Source organism: Schistocerca piceifrons, chromosome 8 (assembly GCF_021461385.2).
Source record: "Schistocerca piceifrons isolate TAMUIC-IGC-003096 chromosome 8, iqSchPice1.1, whole genome shotgun sequence".
Taxonomy (NCBI): Eukaryota; Metazoa; Arthropoda; class Insecta; order Orthoptera; family Acrididae; genus Schistocerca; species Schistocerca piceifrons.
The window spans coordinates 240,578,500-240,600,506 of NC_060145.1; positions in this window are offsets into that span (position 1 = coordinate 240,578,500).

The window sequence follows — 22,007 nt, forward strand, 5'->3', positions numbered from 1 at the left end:
TGCATACAACAACAAGGGTAAAAATTGATCGGCAAAACAATACGCTGATAAAATTTTTTGCTAATAAGATTCTGAGCAACACTATAAAATTACTTAACACCCAGCCTCAAGCTTCAAGAACAAATGTAATAAGTGACTTTGGGGGCATACAGTAAATGAAATTTTATTTGCGCATTTTCAAAGTTTCTTCTTGCTGCTGCACAGTTTGCAGTGCTGTGTGGGAACGTTATTGATTAAAATAAATCTTTTCTAGTTTATCATCATAGAGTAGGGATTAGTAGTGTGAGTGTGTTTTTATTTAGATTATTGTGGTGTTTTAAGTGTGTTAGAATTTGTTGTGTCTTGTCTTGTTTTATATCGTGCATAGTGTACTTATGTATCCAACATGGGTAGGCCTGAGAGGAAAGGAAGGTTAGAGGGAGATAAAGTGACAGAATTAGAGGAAACTGATAACATTCGTGAGTCGGCTTGTACCAAAATAGAGAATAATTGCTCGGAATTTCAGACTCTGGAAACCGAGACAGGTAATCAGATGTGTGGTTCTAGTGTGGGAACACCGGAACAGCAGACAAGCACCAGCCGTAGCCACAGATAAGTTGCTATTACTTACGGCGACAGGGAACGATTTCCTTTCTCTGTTGCTAAAGAAGCTAGACTTGAGAGTGTAAAGCAAACGGAACGAGACGAAAGGGAAAGAATACGCGAACTTGAAGAGACAACAGGCTGCCCGAACAACTAAAAAGGTTCTCGATAGGTGTATCGTGGGTCACATAAAGGAGGAAATGAATAGAATATTAACACAAATGGAAGAGCTAGTTACTTAAAGTAAGCATTTGCCTAGTAAGGTGAGTAAACTGGACTCGCAAGTAAACAGTCTAGAAACAGCTCATGAAACACTAGAAAGCGAGACAAAAAAGATTACTAGCATGGTGGACGGTTTTTCCAGTAATCTAGACAAGAAAATAGGAACCGAACTACCGCGACACTGCAACGTTTGAACATTGTAGTAAATAGCGAGAAAGATGACCTTGATGCACGACTGCCGCAGAACGTGCATATGGTTACGGCAGGCCGTGAGACTAACGAGAACAGATTTAGCAAACCTAATGAAACCCCAAATACTTGTTATTGGTGTGGTAACAGCTCCATTAACACTGCACATTGCGAGATTTTAAACCGATATAAGGCTGCAGATACAACCTGGGCAGTGATGGCTGCCAAATTTGGCCGTATATAAAGCACGGGAAACCTACACAGTTCGAGACTTCGGAAGAGAAAATTACGGTACATCCCGTAATTTTTATCAACATTTTTAGCAATGTACAGCCTGCTTCTTGGTCAGAGAGGCAAAACGTCCAGTTTGTGGTTTCTTTCATAATTGGCGATGGAGGATTGTGGGCGATGGAAATCGCCGATGACTTTCAGAACTTTTCAGAGTTAAAAAATTATTTCTATCACGCTTGTGGTCGAGAGTATTCGAGAACGCTTAAGTAAACATGTTTACAATCACGAACCATATAATCCTAGACGGAGAAACCTGCGTAAGTACCTCGAAAAGTACTAAACACTCAGTGTAGGGATGAGCCAATGTCTCCAAAAGATGTACTGCGAATAGGCACACTACGAATTGTCATTAGGGAGAAACGTTTCTATGTCCCTGATATGGATCTGCAACAGTTAATGGCCACTACTGACTCGCTTGACATCGTACAGGTTGATGCAAATCAAAGCGAGACAAGAAACAGTGGCATGGGACGTAATAATTTTAACGCAAAATTAATTAAAATGAAAACAATCCAATGGCAACCACCAAAAGAAACACAGAAGTCAAGGAAATCATGGAAGTAATAGCAACCATAATTTCAAAGGGAATCCATTTAAGAAAGGAGCAACAACTTTAATAGAAGAAGGAGAAATGAAGGGGGCTATAACACCTCATTTCAACCGAAGAATACGAGGGAGATAAATAAACAAGGACAAAAGGCATGGCCATCAAACTGGGATTCAAACCAAACACGACAAGATAGAAACCATCCTGCGAATAACATTAATGTTATACCAGTGGCAGCTTCTAATCAACAACCACAGTGGCACCGTTACAGAACGAGGTGTCGCAACAGATGCAGCAGTCTCATAGTGTCAGAATAGTAGAGACGGTGGATGACCCAAAACTACGTACATCGCAAGTAAGCCTTCCGCATGTGGTTGCGGGGGCGCGAATGTTGGCAATCGATATTTAAACGCATCCGTGCTCAGGTATAAGGAAGGGTTGCATCAGAAAGATGATCTGTGTGCTGATCCGAGAAAGTGCGGTCAGCAGAATACTGAGTTCCTACAAGCCGTAATCAAGGGCCAGTGTATGTTATTCTAGTTCATCAACCAGGTGAATGAGTTGCCAAGATCGACAGTCAGAATTGTAGAATTGTTAATAGTCATACGTGGACGCATGTAGCGAATTCGGAATCAGGTACAGGCAGTCATTCAAGTAGAAAACGAAGCCATAAGATGCACATTCCTCGTTGCGAAAAATTTAGCGGTTCCCTGTATCCTAGGCTGGGAATTTTTAAGAGAAAGTGCCGAAACATCTATCTTTTATGAGCTGTATGCTCCTTATGAATGAAGGAAGGTTAGCTGAACTGGGAATAATAATAACACCTGCTCTACGTGGACAGTATTGCAGGAAGTTGAAGGTAACCTATATGAAACACAATCTATTGCACGTAGCCAGTGACTGTACTCAGGAAAACCGCCCATATACAATTGAAAACGACGAAAGTGAGCTAGGCTCGACAAGAAAAAACACAGATGCAGAGGTCACTGAATCTAGATATCTCGATGATAAATAGCGGCAACAAGTCGCACAGTTATTGAAGCATTATGCATTTTTATTCTCTAAAAACACGAGAATAATTAAGGAATACATTTATGATATGGAGGTCAAACCTCATGAGACCTATTGCTGTGCTACATATTGGGTACCATGACTGAAAAGGATGCAGTGTCCAAGGAGATAGGCATATGATTAAATGGGAGTTAATAGAAACTTCCTTATCTTCCTATAGCAGTCCGTCAGTCACTGTCCCCGAATGTGATGGTAGCATATACCTCGTGCGCGTAATATCAGTAAGATTATTATTACCAGTGCGAACCCGACCTGTAAAAATGAAAGAGTAGACACAAGAATTTTAACGAATTTTGACTTAAAAGCTTCATAGTGGTAGGTCTTACCATCAGAAGTTTGTAGGAAGTATACTGTCTTTATTTTTGCTGGCCAAAGTTATCAATTTAGAGTTTCACTCTTTGGGCTTAATGTGAGCTCCGGAGTGCTCATTGTGGCCTCAGATGGAGTCTTAGGTCCCGACTTGCTAGATAAGCTAACACTAGGTTGGCGACTTACTTATAGCTACAAAGTCGTGGCCAGTACATTTAGAGTTCACAGACCTTGTTCTAAAGAGATTTGCCAGGGTGGGTGTCATGGTGAATTTATAAAAGTCGAAATTTGGACAAGAGGAGATAATGTTCTTGGGCCACATTATATCGCCTGTAGGGATAATGCCTGATCTGGGTAAGCTTGGTGTGATTTGGCAGTTATCTTACCTAAACATGGAGAAACAATTAAAAGCTTTCCTAGGCCTAGACTGTCTTTTAGACGTTTAGTGCCTGCGCAGATGCTGGAACAGGCCTTGGTTTTTATCTGAGGAGTGCAAGGCAGCCTTCTATAGAATCAGAGAAGCTCTAGTCATTTCTGAACTACTACACCATCCAGAAATGACGATAGATTTTTATCTAGCGACACATGCTATGACATGTGGGTTAAGAGTGTATTTGTACCAGGTCAACCCAATCTCGGAACAAAGTGAATTTATAACAATAGGGGTTGTGAATGAGCATATCCTGCAACTGAACTCAAGATTGGTTTCGGCGCTAGAGATGTACCATTAATATGAAACTTCCTGGCAGACTAAAACTGTGTATCGGACCGTGCACACCGCATTGTCTTAGGCCAAGATCATCGTTAACCGAACCCAGCAGGTTCCTCAGTTTTGCAGATGGTCGAAAACCACACATAATGTCATACCTTCCGAGGGCTCTTCCGATTCTTCTTAATCTCCAGTCTATTTCTCATAATTACTAAAATATGATCTGAGTGTATATCTGTTGTTGGGCACTCCTTACAACGCAATATCTGATTGCGGAATTGTTGACTGACCATGATGTAATCCAAGTGAAATCTTCCCGAGTCTCCCGGCCTTTTCCATGTATACCTTATTTCCATGTGATTCTTGAACAGGTTATTCGCTCTTACTTGCTGAAATTTATTGCAGAACTCAATTAGTCTTTCTCCTCTCTATGCCTTGTACCTAGTCCATATCCTCCCGTAACCCTTTTTTCTACTCCTTTTCCTAGAACTGAATTCCAGTCCCCCATGACAGATTTTTGTCTCCATTTACGCACTGAATTGCCTGTTAAATAACTTCACATACTTCCTCTATCTCTTCATCTTCTGCTTGCGACGTCGAAATGTATACCTGAACTATCGTTATCGATGTTGATTTGCTGTCGATTCTGATGAGAACAAGCCCATCGGCGAACTGTTCACAGTAACTCACTCTCTGCCCTACCGCCCTGTTCGTAACAAATCCTATTCCCGTTATACCATTTTCTGCTGCTGTTGAAATTACCCCACACTCATCTCACCAGAAATCCTTCTCTTCTTTCCATTTAATTTCAATGGTTCCCACTGTATCTAGACGGACCCTTAGCATTTCTCGTTTCAGATTTTCTAGCTCCTCTAGCAGGTTCAAACTTCTGACATTCCACGCCCCGTCTCGTAGAATGTTATCCTTTCGTCGTCGGTTATTCACTCTATTTCTCATGGTCACCTCCCCCGTGACAGTTCCTTCCCGGAGTTCCGGATGGGAGCTAGTCCAGAACATTTTGCCAACGAAGAGATCGTTACCACACTATTTCAATGTCAGGCTATATGTCCAGTGGATACACATTATATGTCTTGAGTGGTTTCCGTGGCTTTCTGTATCCTTATGCCGTTGGTCAGCGCTGATTCTTCCACCTTTAGGGGCAGTTTCCCACCCCAAAGGCAAGAGAGTACCATGAACGTCTCACTGCTCCTCGGCCCTCCTTGTAGTGTAAATGAGGGTGACGTCTTATGTTAGAAGCCTTCGGCCGCCATAACTGATTGTTTTTATTAGAAATTTAAAACGCTACCTCTAGACCATACGCCGAGCGAGCAAAAATACCCAAGATTCGATACTAATACTGGTCGTCAACGAACATTTTTACGTTTCACGGCTCCTCGTGGCTCTCCCCCCCCCTTCCCCCTCCCCCACCCCGCTCTTCCGACACCCCATCACCTTAGGGGTGGTAGGTAAGGGTACATTACCTATACAGCATGTTTATACAAATAATACAAGGAACTAGTCCTGTGGTGTCACCGCCGGACACCAAACTTGCTAGGTGGTAGCTTTAAATCGGCCGCGGTCCATTGGTACATGTCGGACCCGCGTGTCGCCACTGTGTGATCGCAGACCGAGCGCCACCACAAGGCAGGTCTCGAGATACGGACTAGCACTCGCCCCAGTTGTACGGACGACTTTGCTAGCGACTACACGGACGAAGCATCGCTCATTAGCCGAGCAGATAGTTAGAATAGCCTTCAGCTAAGTCAAAGTCTACGACCTAGCAAGGCGCCATTAGCCTTACATAGCAATTGATAGTTTGATAGTTATCGTATGAAATGTCTCATCAAGAGCGCTGTATACAAATGGTGGATTAAAGTTAAGTATTCCAGCAGCTACGTACTTTTCTTAACAGCATTCATAAGTATCCTGTTTCAGACCATCAAGTCCGCCTGCTTGCTTAATGGCCGCCTCCCTTAAATAATGTGCGTAGTTTTGGCAATCTGTCAACACTACAAGTCCTGTGTATAAAAACATCGTTGAAATAGTCCCAAACGTTCCTCTGTTACACTTAGATTTCACCCCTTTATAAGCCCCAGTGCCCCAATCCCCTACGGAAGGTAGGTTTTTCTTAGACACTGCTTCTTCCCGGGTAGTAAATGATATGTAACGTGTTTGACTGAATTCGACACAATGGGTTAGGAGGGGATGTGGAACATACATACATGCATACCATACAGAATCTCTGTATCTAATAAAAATTGGTTTGTGTTTGTATATATGCAGGTATGCATGTTCCACGTCCTGAACTACTGGAACGATTCCAACTTTACTTAGTAAACATATCACTTATTATCCAGAAAGAAGCACTGTGAGGGTTGTAACCACCTACTTGCAAAGGGATGGGAGTGGGGGTGAAAAAGTAGCTGAAGCTCCACCCATGAACAGTAGTCCATATTCATACAGTATTTGAGACTGAGGGCGCTTAGCGATTTGCAACGAACGTTGCACAATCTGCAAACTATTACGAAACTTTTTTTGCTGACACCGCTCACAAAATGAAGGAAGGAAGAAAGTTTATCGCGTACTACACTTTCCCTTGCCTTGCAGTAAAACTGCGGCATCAGACATGACGTGTTAATTTATTGCTTCCTTACCATTAACGCTATTAGGAACACATTTTTTAGACTGTTTCCGCATATACCACTGAATGTACTGATGAAAATCATTGTGTTTGAACGATATCAGTGAATATGGTATATCTAAGAGTAAGTGCTTCATATCGTCATAATTATTATTTGCGTCGGTTTCATTGTTCTGTTAAAAAGTACGAAAAGCGTACAGTTGTCGTCTTCGTCTTCATCCTCGAGCTTTGCTACTATACGCTGTACCTGTTTGTACTGTAAATGATATGGTGAAATAATATTTGATGTTAACTCATTTATGTATACAATATTAATGTGTTCCCTGAAGTTCTCTACTAATCATGAAGACTTTTATATATTTCTCAACCATTTAAATTAGTCAGAAGTGGTCGATGTGGTGATGCAGCGACCGCACGCCATATGCGCCCTATCATTTTCACGTTTCATTATTTGCAAGTCAAGCCTGCAATCAACTCCGATTATTATTATTATTCTTTCTTTCTTTTCTCAGACGTTATGTCTGGTCAAAAATGGAAAGTGAAGCGGACCTTGATCAAGCGTGACTTCCTTTTAACTGTACGGTATATGTTACATTGCATTTAGGAACTTTCGTGTAATTGAACATGTATCAATAATTACAGATTTCTGTAGTTGTGTATATACGTTTGGATTTAGCTGTATTGTGTTGATGTACTGGTGGATATTGTGTGGTATGACTCCTGTAGTTGATAGTATAATTGGTATAATGTCAACTTTATCCTGATGCCACATATCCTTGACTTCCTCAGCCAGTTGGATGTATTTTTCAATTTTTTCTCCTGTTTTATTTTGTATATTTGTTGTATTGGGTATGGATATTTCGATTAGTTGTGTTAATTTCTTCTTTTTATTGGTGAGTATGATGTCAGGTTTGTTATGTGGTGTTGTTTTATCTGTTATAATAGTTCTGTTCCAGTATAATTTGTATTCATCATTCTCCATACATTTAGTGGTGCATACTTGTATGTGGGAACGTGTTGTTTTATAAGTTTATGTTGTAAGGCAAGCTGTTGATGTTTTATTTTTGCTACATTGCCATGTCTTCTGGGGTATTCTGTATTTGCTAGTATTGTACACCCGCTTGTGATGTGATCTACTGTTTCTATTTGTTGTTTGCAATGTCTGCATTTATCTGTTGTGGTATTGGGGTCTTTAATAATATGCTTCCTGTAATATGATGTGTCGGCAGACGTGCCAACACCGTGTTGTTTGAGGAAGCCGAAATGCACGCTATAAGCTCACGCAGGCTGGCGTGAGGTCTGAAACAGGATACGTAATGAATGCTATAAAGAAAAGTACGTAGCTGCTGGAATAGCTGCTGGAATACTTAACTTTAATCCACAATTGGTGAACATTGGTCTTGTTGATACAGTATTATCATCTCAATATAACTTGGTGATGGCGCCTTGCTAGGTCGTAGCAATTGACTTAGCTGAAGGCTATGCTAACTATCGTCTCGGCAAATGAGAGCGTAATTCTCAGTGAACCATGGCTAGCAACGTCGGCTGTACAACTGGGGCGAGTGCTAGTAAGTCTCTCGAGACCTGCCGTGTGGTGGCGCTCGGTCTGCGATCACTGACAGTGGCGACACGCGGGTCCGACATGTACTAATGGACCGCGGCCGATTTAAAGCTACCACCTAGCAAGTGTGGTGTCTGGCGGTGACACCACATAATATCTGATGTTTATTGTTTGAGCCTGTATTGCAATCATGAATCCTTCCGTCTCACTGTATATATTGCCTTTTCTTAGCCATGTGTTGGATGCGTCTTGATTGATGTGTGGCTGTGTTAGATGATACGGGTGCTTGCCATGTAGTGTTTTCTTTTTCCAATTTACTTTCTTCGTATCTGTTGATGTTATGTGATCTAGAGGGTTGTAGAAGTGGTTATGAAATTGCAGTAGCCGATGTATTTACATGAGTGATTGCTTTGTGTATTTTGCTAGTTTCTACTCGTTCTAGAAAGAATTTTCTTAAATTGTCTACCTGTCCATAATGTAGGTTTTTTATGTCGATCAGTCCCCTTCCTCCTTCCTTTCTGCTTAATGTGAATCCTTCAGTTGCTGAATGTATGTGATGTATTCTATATTTGTGGCATTGTGATCGTGTAAGTGTATTGAGTGCTTCTAGGTCTGTGTTACTCCATTTCACTACTCCAAATGAGTAGGTCAATATTGGTATAGCATAAGTATTTATAGCTTTTGTCTTGTTTCTTGCTGTCAATTCTGTTTTCAGTATTTTTGTTAGTCTTTGTCTATATTTTTCTCTTAGTTCTTCTTTAATATTTGTATTATCTATTCCTATTTTTTCTGTATCCTAGATATTTATAGGCATCTGTTTTTCCATCGCTTCTATGCAGCCGCTGTCGTTATCCAATATGTAATCTTCCTGTTTAGCCTGTTTTCCCTTGACTATGCTATTTTTCTTACATTTGTCTGTTCCAAAAGCCATATTTATATCATTGCTGAATACTTCTGTTATCTTTAGTAATTGGTTGAGTTGTTGATTTGTTGCTGCCAGTAGTTTAGATCATCCATGTATAGCAAATGTGTGATTTTGTGTGGGTATGATCCAGTAATATTGTATCCATAATTTGTATTATTTAGCATGTTGGATAGTGGGTTCAGAGCAAGGCAGAACCAGAAAGGACTTAATGAGTCTCCTTGGTATATTCCACGCTTAATCTGTATTGGCTGTGATGTGATATTATTTGAATTTGTTTGGATATTAAGTGTGGTTTTCCAATTTTTCATTACTATGTTTAGGAACTGTATCAATTTAGGATGTACTTTGTATATTTCCAATATTTGTAGTAACCATGAGTGGGGTACACTATCAAAAATGGCTCTGAGCACTATGCGACTCAACTTCTGAGGTCATCAGTCGCCTAGAACTTAGAGCTAATTAAACCTAACTAACCTAAGGACATCACAACATCCATGCCCGAGGCAGGATTCGAACCTGCGACCGTAGCGGTCACGCGGTTCCAGACTGAAGCGCCTTTAACCGCACGGCCACACCGGCCGGCCACTATCAAAACCTTTATTATTATTATTGTTATTATTATTATTACTATGCAAACAACTTCTTTGCATTGAAAATCAACAATAACACGGTCATTTGTCACCAAGCTCGCTGCATTTGAACGACGACATCTGCGCCTGAATCTACTATTTTCTTGCATGAAAGAGAACGCATTTTGCAGAACTTCTTATGTAACAATAGAAGAGAAAACGCACAAATTTTCAAATCTTTAACATTTCCTCTCTCTTCTTGTCGGGAACGGAGTGCGACGTCCATTCATCATTGTTTTACTCCTTACTTAAATTTCAAAAATCAAAACTGAATGGAGGGAGGTAGGTAGCATTTTAAAGAATGTCTCTAAGCACGTCCGACGTTACCTGAATAACACCATTCCAGGATATTGGATTGCAAGAGGAGAAGCAGAAGACCAGTAAATGATCTTCATCGCCGGTGGCCTGCCAGTTCTCCAGCCCTCACACCTTGTGACTTTAGCTTTGGTGTTACGTAAAAGACCGTTGTCTGTGGTATTGCGTAAAATACCACCTTTTTATGCCCCCCATTCCTCACACTCTTCAAAGTCTGCGATATCGCATTGTTGAAGCTATGAGTTCGATAACAAGAGACCAGCTGCTTCGTGTGTGCTAGGAAGTGAGCCACGGTTTTGAAATTTGTTGCGCCACACATTGTGCTCACATGGAATGCATAAGAATTTGAGCTTTTGTCTTTCCAGGAACTTTGGAAATGTGTTTTTATCTTTTGTAGCCTCGATGCAATAAATGTTTTAAAGATGTTCCTTCTTTTTTAATAGCCCTGTGTAACAGTTGCAGGTGTAACTGTCCTTTGACACATTCAGTGTCCATTTGATATCGTGGGTGTAGTATGAAATGAGATGGTTTGCGTTGATGATATGGTGTCGAATCAGGTGGAGCTGGAATTCAGGTTTCGAAAATGTGCCAGGGACACAAACTTCGTCTGAAACTGGTGTCTTCAACTCCTTTAATAAGTCTTCGAATAATTTCGAAGCCATATATATATTCCCCCTCCCCTTTAATACAATTATCCTGGGTCCAGCAAATGTAACTTACTGTCGAATAATGTTCGTCAAATTTTAGTAGCTTCTCTCTGTTCAACAAAACCCACAACATTATGACAAAAACGATTGAGAAATAAAAGTATTGTGTTATATAGATTATTATTAACTACAAAAATTAATGATAAATCCGAGTTATTTATTTCGTCCTGCAATGTCATGAAGAAAGAATTCTGTTGGGCTTTAATTTGGAAACTAGTAGACTTTATCTGATGCTTTAAGTCGCGACCTCCATAAACTGTGAGTTATGTACTAGCTGTTAATAGCAAGACGTGCAGATCCGACTGCGCTGCTGGGAAAAATTTATGACGCTCTTATGCAAATTCCTTTTCTGCATCACCGTTCTCCTAGCTCCCAATTTGCAGCGTTGTAAATTGCATTTCACCCACATAGTGAGGTTTTTGTGAGCACACGAATTGCTTGCATAGAAGGGAGTGGCTTCGAATCATCTGCACGAGAGGCGAAGAGAAAAATGGTTCCACTTTTTCATCCCATGTTTAAATGACAGCCGGGCAACCTTGTCTTACTCTGTTAGGCGGCTGCCGTTTTCAGGTAAGTGGCACTGAGAGAGTGTGAGTAATCTTGCTTACTACAACAAGCTATACCTATCAAGCACACTTGTTATGCGGGTGGGGCCAGGACATTCTCTTCTTGCTTGTCGGTATCCTAGTGGCCAAGTATTGTTTGCTGTAAAGCAGGCAGAACAACTTTAGTTCACCTTCAGGTGAGGATATCAGATGGGTGTCCCATCAAATCAGTTTGTTAAACGCGAAGTGTGGGTTTCAGATTCACAGCAACGAGACGCAACGTTTCACACTACAAGAACTAACGGAATCTTCAGTTAAGAGAGTTTACGAACTCCGAACCGGGTATTGTAGAGCGCTACAATCCGAGATTAACTTTTTAAAATTAACGAAAACAAACTATAAAAAACAGACGACATTGGTTATAAATGCTGTACTTTCTTATTTTGACCTTTACGTTGCTGAAACGTTCAGACGAAACAGATGGGCAACAATAACTTGTGACGTGCCAAAAAATGACTTCGTAACCTGTTTAACATTGCCGTAACAAAATTGTACTGCATTACATTGACTACATATGAAATGTATAAATTGTACAATAAAATTCACGTTTTACTCTATGACAATTACTTCAAGTCGTAATTATTCGGAGATGAAGAAGCTTGTACAGAATTAGCGTAAAGAGCTCCATCAAACCAGTTTTTTGGCTGAAGACCACAACAATAACTGTAAAGCGAAAGTTGTCATAACTAAATTTTAAATGGCACTTTAAGCAAGCAACATGTTTATTGTGTAAGAGTAATCAGTAGTCCCTAAGGTCTCTAATAGACACTGTGTCCACGTTTACGGACTTTATACAAGCTGATAATATTAACGTTATATGCGTATAAGAAAGTAAAAGTATGTATGAGGCCTAAAACTACGCCTGCATACATACTTCGCAAGTCACTGTGAGGTGTATGGCTGGAGGTACCTTCCAGTCATTTACTGTCCTGTTCCATTCGTAAATGGAGCGAGGGAAGAGCGACTATCTATAACCCTCCGTACGAGCCCTAATGTCTCTCGTCTTTTCTTCGTGGTACTTTAAGCGAAATGTACGTTGGTGGCCGTACATTCGTTCTACACTCAGCTTCAAATGCTGGCTCTCTAAATTTTCTCAATGCTATTTCGTGGAAAGAACGTCGCCGTTCTTCCTGGGATTCCCATTTGAGTTCACGAAATATCTCCGCAATACTTGCGTGCTTATCAGATCTAACGCTAATAAGTCTAGCAGAATGTCTGTGGATTGCTTCGATGCTTCCTTTTAATGTATATACCATCAGTATTGTCCTGTTGCAAATACCACACATGTACGCTGATGCTCTCAAGTTGCATCGAAGTCCAAAGCCATTAAACCTCAAGACATCTATCGAGAACCTCAATAGAGCCTTTCTTGCCCACATCAAAATGGACCAAAGCGGCACTGGTTGGTCATTCTAGGCTCATTATCCTAAAATATCTGGAACCCCTAGGGTCCTACATCCTAAATTGAACAAATATCCACTCCCTCAGCAAAGAGTCTAGGAATATCACATTGTGCAGGAAGCATCTCTCCATGCCTTACAAAAATATAAAAACCCCTTCTGTCTTGACCTGCACAAGGAACTTGCAGAAAGACATATACTTCAAATTACTGGTTCCAGCGATGTTATTTTTTCAGAAAAGATTACGGTGCCTGGAACTAGTTGTGAATGCTTGTTTGTTATATCTGTGATTTTCGACTCTTTGATAATATTTCATCGTGACATGCACAGCTATCTTGTCTGCATACGGACAAGTGCTAAGGTTTCCATACCCTCTGTCTTTTCTTATCTTATCAACGTATTCTGTCCCAAAAATTCTCTTCGAAATTAATGCTCTTATCTGAACAACACGGCCAAAAAACGTGTTCCCATCAGATAAAAATCCATTCAGTCCCACTCCATCGTCCAGTTGCTTCCTCAAAGACCTCATTAGCAAGAACCTGATTCTGGAATAACCTTCCGCAGTATATTAGGGAACTGAGGAACATCTCCAGCTTCAGAAGGCAGTTAATTTCGTATCAACAGAAGCACTCGTGGGCTAGGGATAGCTTCTTTGACTAGTAACCATGTTTGCGTGGTGACACATCTGTGTAGTCCTGATTCCGTTATGCGTCGTTGGACTACTTTGCTTACTTAACAAGGGTGCCGCACAATATTTCGAGCAATTTGACGAGGACAGTTATTTTCTGGAACATTCTGTATGCTCGGTATTGCATGTAACCAACACCATAAAATTTTTAGCCAATCTCAAGGTGCCTGAATTAGGCGAAACGCGTCTTTGGTAAATAAGTAAAAGAATACATCGGTGCAACCAAGATTGACTGTTTTTCATCGAGGAACAATTACATAGCAGCACAATAAACGAGTTAAGAAAGAAACTGGCCCGACATGATTATTGCCTTCGAAAGGAAAATGTAGCAAGTTGGAGAAAAAAGAAAGAAAATTAGAGCCAACTGAAACGAGGTTTCTCTCGCCGATAGTTCGGGAGAAAAGAATTTCTTGCTATTATAGTGACGAGATTAGTACAACGACCACAAAGAGTGGTAAGTCATTTCTCAACGATGGTTCATGTCACATAATTCGTAAATCCCTTAGATGCTTTCAAAGACAGGTAGAAAACCTAAAGAAGGGAATGGAAGAATTTTTGTTCGTGGTAACAGACATCTCGGACAGTGTATTGCAGACACGGTAGGATGATAGATATTTTGTTGTAGTCTTTAGGAAAATGTTTTATTTGCCAAGAAAGCAAGGAAGGATACATCGATTAATACTTTCTACCAATTAAATGGCCATCTAGAGACCGGGATGAATACGGAAAGCTAGAGGCCAAAATTTTTAACGCAAAGAAGAGACGAAATTAAAGCGCACACCACATAATAGAAATCAGTCTACATTGATCACTGAAGCAAGACGATTTGTCACAGTCATGTCTACAATTCCAAACTATAAGATAAATTCGAATAAAATTTATGGAAATATTCCACCGACATCGATGAACACCTACGTACAAAATGATTATATGAGTAACACGTACCTCGTAATTGTGGCTACTATATAAACGTATTAGAGTACGTTAGGCATCATTTCATCGTGCAGTGTATCAGATACATCTTAGTGATACGCCAGGTTAACCGAAGGAGTGACCTTGTCTGTTAACAGTACTGGATGAAGCTATCCAACTGACAGTAATGGGCAGACCCATACTGCGTGTACCGACTTTTGATTCAGTAGAGCTGCCTCAAGGTGACAGTCCTGTGTAGGCCTACACACAATATTTTTACAGAATAATACAAAATAATAATAATAAGATGCAGTAGTCCAAAATTAGATATAGAGTACATTACAATGTTTTAATTAAAAATATAAAGTTGCAAAGGTAGGCAGAATCAATGGATGGCGTGATAAAGACTCCCACGCCAAAAGTGGAATATATCGGACTAAGTGTAAATATTTTGACGTAAAACGCCAGGCATTACATGATACAGTAGCATGTTAAAATTAAGAAACTAAAATACAATGTCTCCCTCAAATTTCTAATGTAGTTTATTGTGGACAGTCGCTACACAAGCAGCGTACCATCGACAAGTAATGGTGCAAATTATGTAAGAGAATATTATTTTGACTGACGTTCAAGGTATCTAAAAGCATGTTCAGTTATTGGCTTCATTTAAACGCAGTTCAATGTTTCATTCTACAGCAAAAAATACAACACAGAAGGTTCCGACCATAACTTGCTAATATGTATAAGGAAATTAGAAATGTTACATAAAAATGCCAAACAAATAAGTATAAAAGCGCAAGTACCGTAAGTACATAGAATGTATATCTGAAGAGAAATGTAATTACTAGCTTACATACAATCAACAGCAGGGAACAATGTGCAGGGAGTGCAGCATTCCATGTGGTATATAAGCACTAATGCAACATATATGGTAGTAAGTGTAGTGTTTTATAAATGTAACAATTACATCATTTACTAATCGTCAGGATTACAACCTATTTTTACGAAACAAACCATTGCGTTTCAGTAACTGTGAGTAGATCGATGTCTACGGTGTTAGTATGTTGGCTGTGAAACAATGCCCATCAAATGTTGACTACAGAACGTAATACCAACCACACAGAAACATGGTAGAAACGTAAGGTATGGAGGCAGATACGAGTAAACCACCATAATCTCATATACTACAGACAGATATTCAGAATGTACATACTGCATACACAATGCGTAAATATTCATAATATGAGTTTAAAGTACTGTTCTAAACTCATGTCTTATTGTAAAAACGTAGAAAAGTTGAGAGACCTATCTTGAAGCTAAAAAGATCACATTAGGAAATTTCTTTCACGAAGTATTTGCTACATAGCCCAACGTATACGTTATAATCTTGATATCGAAGCATATAATGTGTGGCCTGTTGCTGATATGACTCTATTACTCAACAGTAGAACGCCTGAGAGACCTAACTTGAAGCTACAGAAACTACAATTTGAAAGTTGTTTTATTCAAACATGCCATACCTTGCTCGATATCTACGTCTTGTTCTTGGTTGTGAGAGTGAAAGCATATTCAGTTATTGGCTGCACCTAAATGGATGCAAGTGTTTTATTGCGAATAACAGCAACAATTACAATACTGAAGGTACTGACAATAAACTCACACATATGTCTATGCAGTTAGAAACGTTATGTAAAGATACCAAACAAGTAGTACAAATGTAAAAGTTCCATAAATGCACACAGTGATGTACAATGAGTAGCTGAAGAGATATTTATGTACTAACTGACATACAACCAACATACGTGAACAATTTGTGGAGTGTGCAGTTCTCCATGTGGTATATATGCAATAATGTAACAAATATGACATTCAAAACAGTGTTTTAGAAATGCAATAATCATAGCATTTTCAATTTATAAAGCGACGAGATTGTAACCTATTTTCAAAAGACCAACAGTTGCTGTTAAGTAGTACATCGTGCGTAGATCGATGTCTACATTATTATTATATTCGCTGTGGAACAAAATGCTGATCACATGTTGACTATAGAATGTAGTATTAATCACACAGAAAATGGTAGATATGTTGAGCATGTAGGCATTGATTTGTACACCGTTATAATCCCACACACTACGGGCAAGCGCTAAGGATGTACATACTGCGTAAGTTTACGTAATTCTTAGAGAATGAGAAGGGAGAAGATGGCGGCATTCTGTTATCTCTTTACATACATGTATCTGACACACGGTGCAATGAAGCGGTGCATAGCGAATCTAATACGTATACATTGTAAACTCAATTACACGGTATATGTTATTTAAAAAAGTTTTTGGACATAACTTTTAGAGATGACTGTGGATTATTTTCATAAATTTTATGCGATTTTAACTTACAGTTTGGAATTATAAACAAAACTGTAATAAAGTGCCTTGCTTCAGTAGTCGATGTAGACACCGTTTTCTATTATGTGGTATTTATCCCTACGGCTATTATGAAATCATTGATTTCGTCTATACTTTGTTTTATGAATCCTAGCCTGTAGCCTTCTGCATACTTCCAGATCTGGAGATGGCCGTTTAACTGGTCGAATCTTACAATAGACGCACCGTTCCTAGCGATCTAGGCAAATAAAAAGATTCCCTAAAGAACATTATAGCAATATATTTACAGGTCGCCTCCTATAATACTGACAACGTCATGTAATTTTTATAGATATTAGGAGTATGTGACGTGGTAGTGAGGGATATTCTAGCTGAAAAACGGATGCTAAAGATGAAGAGTGTGTAAGTGGGGCAGCTTTTTCCGTAGGATCACATCAGGAAATGCAGGTGTAATTGCAAATTAATCAGGAGTATCTATTCAGAAAGCACTTGCCGGCGAAAGGCAAAGGTCCCGAGTTCGAGTCTCGGTCCGGCACACAGTTTTAACCTATCAAGAAGTTTCAGGAGTACCTATTTTCCAAATGATTGGTGAACTACATTCGTGCTCAGAAAAAAAAAAAAAACACAACACTTTGAACAACTAGAGATAGAACGTTCAGATTCACAGGACATGAATACTAGTATGTTCTGCAAAAATGAAATGATTAGCTTTTGAACTATGTCAGTCGACGGGTTCAAGGCCAACATCAATATCGCGGCACAGCATCACCTAGCGGGAAAATGTGCCTGCAGCTCTCATTGTCACTATAGACCGAAGGTAATGAATCAGCGTGAATTGTGAAGACGCGCAGAATGCCGCGTAGACATATGCGCGAACCGTACCGTCAGATCAGTGGGTTTGAAAGAGAGCATATTATTATCATGAGAGAATGTGATGCATCCATTCGGGAAATTGCTGCTCGTGTGGGATGAAGTGTTTCGGCAGTACAGCAGATGTGTGCAGAATGGTTAACGGAAGGCCTTAGAATATGACGAGATGGGTCAGGTCGAAACATCCAGGCCACCCCCTTATTCGAATGGCAATGCAGGTCAGATTTGCGTCCTTCTCGGCTCTGGCGCAACAGTGGAATATCGTATACTATCAGTTTTCTACGGCATGGAGTACGATCGCGTCGTCCACTTCTTCGCCTAGGTTAGATGAATGTGCAGAAACATGCTAGTCGGAAATGGTGTATGGAACGAAGTCACTGGGGACACGAATGGCATCAGATAGTGTTTTAGAACGAATCCAGAGTCTGTGTGAAAATGATGGAAGCATTTTGGTTCACTGTAGACAGGGAGAGCAGCATCACAATGACAGCATTCGCACACATACAGCGCCAACTCAAGGCCTTATGGTGTGTGAGTGCTACAAATGACCAGTGTGGCCTACTTGAATGACACTCTTTTTGCTACAATACACAAGACTCCAGTTTTCTGCAAGACGATGCGGGACGACATGTTGCTGGACGAACACATGCCTTCTTGTTGTCAAAGGATGTCAGTCTTCCGCCCTGGCTCGCCACATCGCCAGACTTCTCGCTAATCGAAAATGTATGGGATTTGGTGAAACAAAGGCCGCAGTGCTGTGATCCTACGCCAACCACCACAGAGGTACTTTGGAACCAGGTGAACGCACCACGGATTGCTATACCACAGGACGCCGCGCACCTACGGGTCGATGGCATCACGCGTGTAACACATTATCAGGGCCCATAGTGGACCCTGTGCCGACTAGGTAAAAGACGCTTGCTGAACCGAGGTGACTGAAATGCTGATCATTTCTGCGGAACTTGCCCCCCTTCTTGCAGCTATGTACTGTAGCTCTCTAGAAGAGCGTAGCGTTCCAAAGGATTAGAAAAGGGCACAGGTCATCCCCGTTTTCAACAAGGGACATCGAACAGATGTGCAGAAGTATAGACCTATATCTCTAACGTCGTCAGTTGTAGAATTTTGGAACACGTATTATGTTCGAGTATAATGACTTTTCTGGAGACTAGAAATCTACTCTGCAGGAATCAGCATGGGTTTCGAAAAAGACGATCGTGTGAAACCCAGCTCGCGCTATTCCTCCACGAGACTCAGAGGGCCATAGACACGGGTTCCCAGGTAGATGCCGTGTTTCTTGACTTCCGCAAGGCGTTCGATACAGTTCCCCACAGTCGTTTAATGAACAAAGTAAGAGCATATGGACTATCAGACCAATTGCGTGATTGGATTGAAGAGTTCCTAGATAACAGAACGCAGAATGTCATTTTCAATGGAGAGAAGTCGTCCGAAGTAAGAGTGATTTCAGGTGTGCCGCTGGGGAGTGTCGTAGGACCGTTGGTATTGACAATATACATAAATGACCTTGTGGATAACATCAGAAGTTCACTGAGGCTTTTTGCTCATGATGCTGTGGTCTATCGAGAGGTTGTAACAATGGAAAATTGTACTGAAATGCAGGAGGATCTGCAGCGAATTGACGCATGGTGCCGGGAATGGTAATTGAATCTCAATGTAGACAAGTGTAATGTGCTACGAATACATAGAAAGAAAGGTCCCTTATAATTTAGCTACAATATGGCAGGTCAGCAACTGAAAGCAATTAGTTCCATAAATTATCTGGGATTACGCATTAGGAGTGATTTAAAATGGAATGATCATATAAAGTTGATCGTCGGTAAAGCAGATGCCAGACTGAGATTCGTTGGAAGAATCCTAAGGAAATGCAATCCGAAAGCAAAGGAAGTAGATTACAGTACACTTGTTGGCCCACTGCTTGAATACTGCTCACCAGTGTGGGATGCGTACAAGATAAGGTTGATAGAAGAGATAGAGAAGATCCAACGGAGAGCAGCACGCTTCGTTACAGGATCATTTAGTAATCGCGAAAGCGTTACGGAAATGATAGATAAACTCCAGTGGAAGATTCTGCAGGAGAGACGCTCAGTAGCTCGGTACGGGCTTTTGTTGAAGCTTCGAGAACATACTTTCACCGAGGAGTCAAGCAGTATATTGCTCCCTCCTACGCATATCTCGCGAAGAGACCATGAGGATAAAATCAGAGAGATTAGAGCCCATACAGAGGCATACCGACAATCCTTCTTTCCACTAACTATACGAGACTGGAATAGAAGGGAAAACCGATAGAGGTACTCCAGGTACCCTCCGCCACACACCATCAGGTGGCTTCCGGAGTATGGATGTAAATGTAGATGTAGATGAACGTAGTAATGTACATGTCCTGCCAATATGAACGTCTTATCTCTAGTCGTTCAAGGTGTTCTGTTTTTATGAACATGAGTATATGAAGTGCAGTTCGGAAAGCAAAAGTCCTTTACTTTTCATTAGTCTTCTAACTGGTTTGATACGGCCCAGGACAATAGCCTCTCGTGTACAAGTCTCTTCATGTGACGGTACTCTTATACCCTACCTTCAATATTTGTTGTAGGGATTCCACTCTATATATTCCCCACAATTTTCGCTCTGTACGACTTTCTCTAGCGCCTTGGAGTCCATTCCAGATTCCGTAATATATATGCCATCGTTCTGTCCCTTGTTCTAGTCGGTGTTACATATATACACATCTGATCAAAAGTATTCGGAAACCACTATATATTGCGGAATTGACCACTAAGTGTCAGGAGAGGCCAATCTGCAACAGTATTTCGTTGTCAGTAGAGAATCATTGACAGCAGACTTCACTGACTTCGAACAATGACTAACCATCGATGTCATGTGGACAACAAATCGATGAGGGACACTTAAGTACACCTAATAATGCCAAAGTCGCCTATTGGTGATGTGATTGTCAAATGGTAAGCGAAGAAACCATCATAGCTAAACTCAGATCAGACCGACTCCGTGTATTAACGGACATGAATCGTGGAGCATTGCAGAAGTTGGTTCTAAAAGTCACAGGGAAGGAGCAGAAGAAATAACTCGCGAGCTCCGAAGCCCTATCAGCAGTCCAAGGTCGAGTCGTTACAAATTTCTGTGGTCAATGCTAAGCAACGCTTGAGGTGGTGTGAATAGCGATACCATGGTGTAGTGGGATGATTGGACACGAGTGATTTGGAGCGATGAACCACGAAATATTTTGTGGCAGTCCGATAAATTGGTTTGGCGGTACCTAGAGGAAGTTACTTGCCTAGTGAAATACGGAGGAGATGGTGGTACGGTGCGGAAAGGTTTCTGTTTCGTGGTTAGGGTGTCATTAGGTCATCTTTCTATTCTTACTAAAACACTAAATTTGAGAGCATATGTACACATTTTACAGCGCAGTGCACTGTAAAGTGATCTGCTAAAAATTAATTGACTTGACCTGCTTGACCTATGACTTTCACACAGATATGACAGGTACTGCATTTAAATTCTTTTGACTTTTGCCTAGCTACATAGATTTTTTACATTTGTAGCATTTGTAGACTTAGAGAAAGCTTTTGACAATGGAATACTGTCTTTCAAATTCTGAAGGCGGCAGGGGTAAAATATAGGAAGCTAAAGGGTATTTACAATTTGAACAGCAACCAGATGCCAGTTATAAGGGTCGAGGGACATGAAAGGGAAGCAGTGGTTGGGAAGGGAATAAGAAAGGATTATAGCCTCTACCCGATTTCAATCTGTATGTTGACCAAGCAGTAAAGGAAACAATAGAAAAATTCGGAGTAGGAATTAAAATCCATGGAGAAGAAATAAAAATTTTGAGGTTCGCCGATGACATTGTAATTCTGTCAGAGACAGCAAAGAACCTGGAAGAGCAGCTGAACAACATGGACAGTGTCTTGAAAGGAGGATATAAGATGAACATCAACAAAAGCAAAAAGAGGATTATGGAATGTAGTCGAATTAAATCAGGTGATTCTGGGGGAATTAGACTAGGAAGTAAGATACTTAAAGTAGTAGATAAGTTTTGTTATTTGGGCAGAAAAGTAACTGATGATGGTCGAAGTAGAGAGCGAATAAAATGTAGACTGGCGATGATAAGGAAAGAGTTTCTGAAGAAGAGTAATTTGTTAACATCGAGTACAGATTTAATTGTCTGGAAGTCTTTTCTGAAAGTATTTGTATGGGGTGTAGCCACGTATGGAAGTGAAACAAGGACGATAAATAGTTCAGACAAGAAAAGAATCAAAGCTTTTGAAATGTGGTGCTACAGAAGAATGCTGAAGATTAGATGGGTAGATCATGTAACTAATGAGGAGGTACTGAATAGAAATCGGGAGAAGAGGAATTTGAGGCACAACTTGGCTATAAGAAGGGATCAGTTGATAGGACACGTTCTGAGGCATCAAGGAAT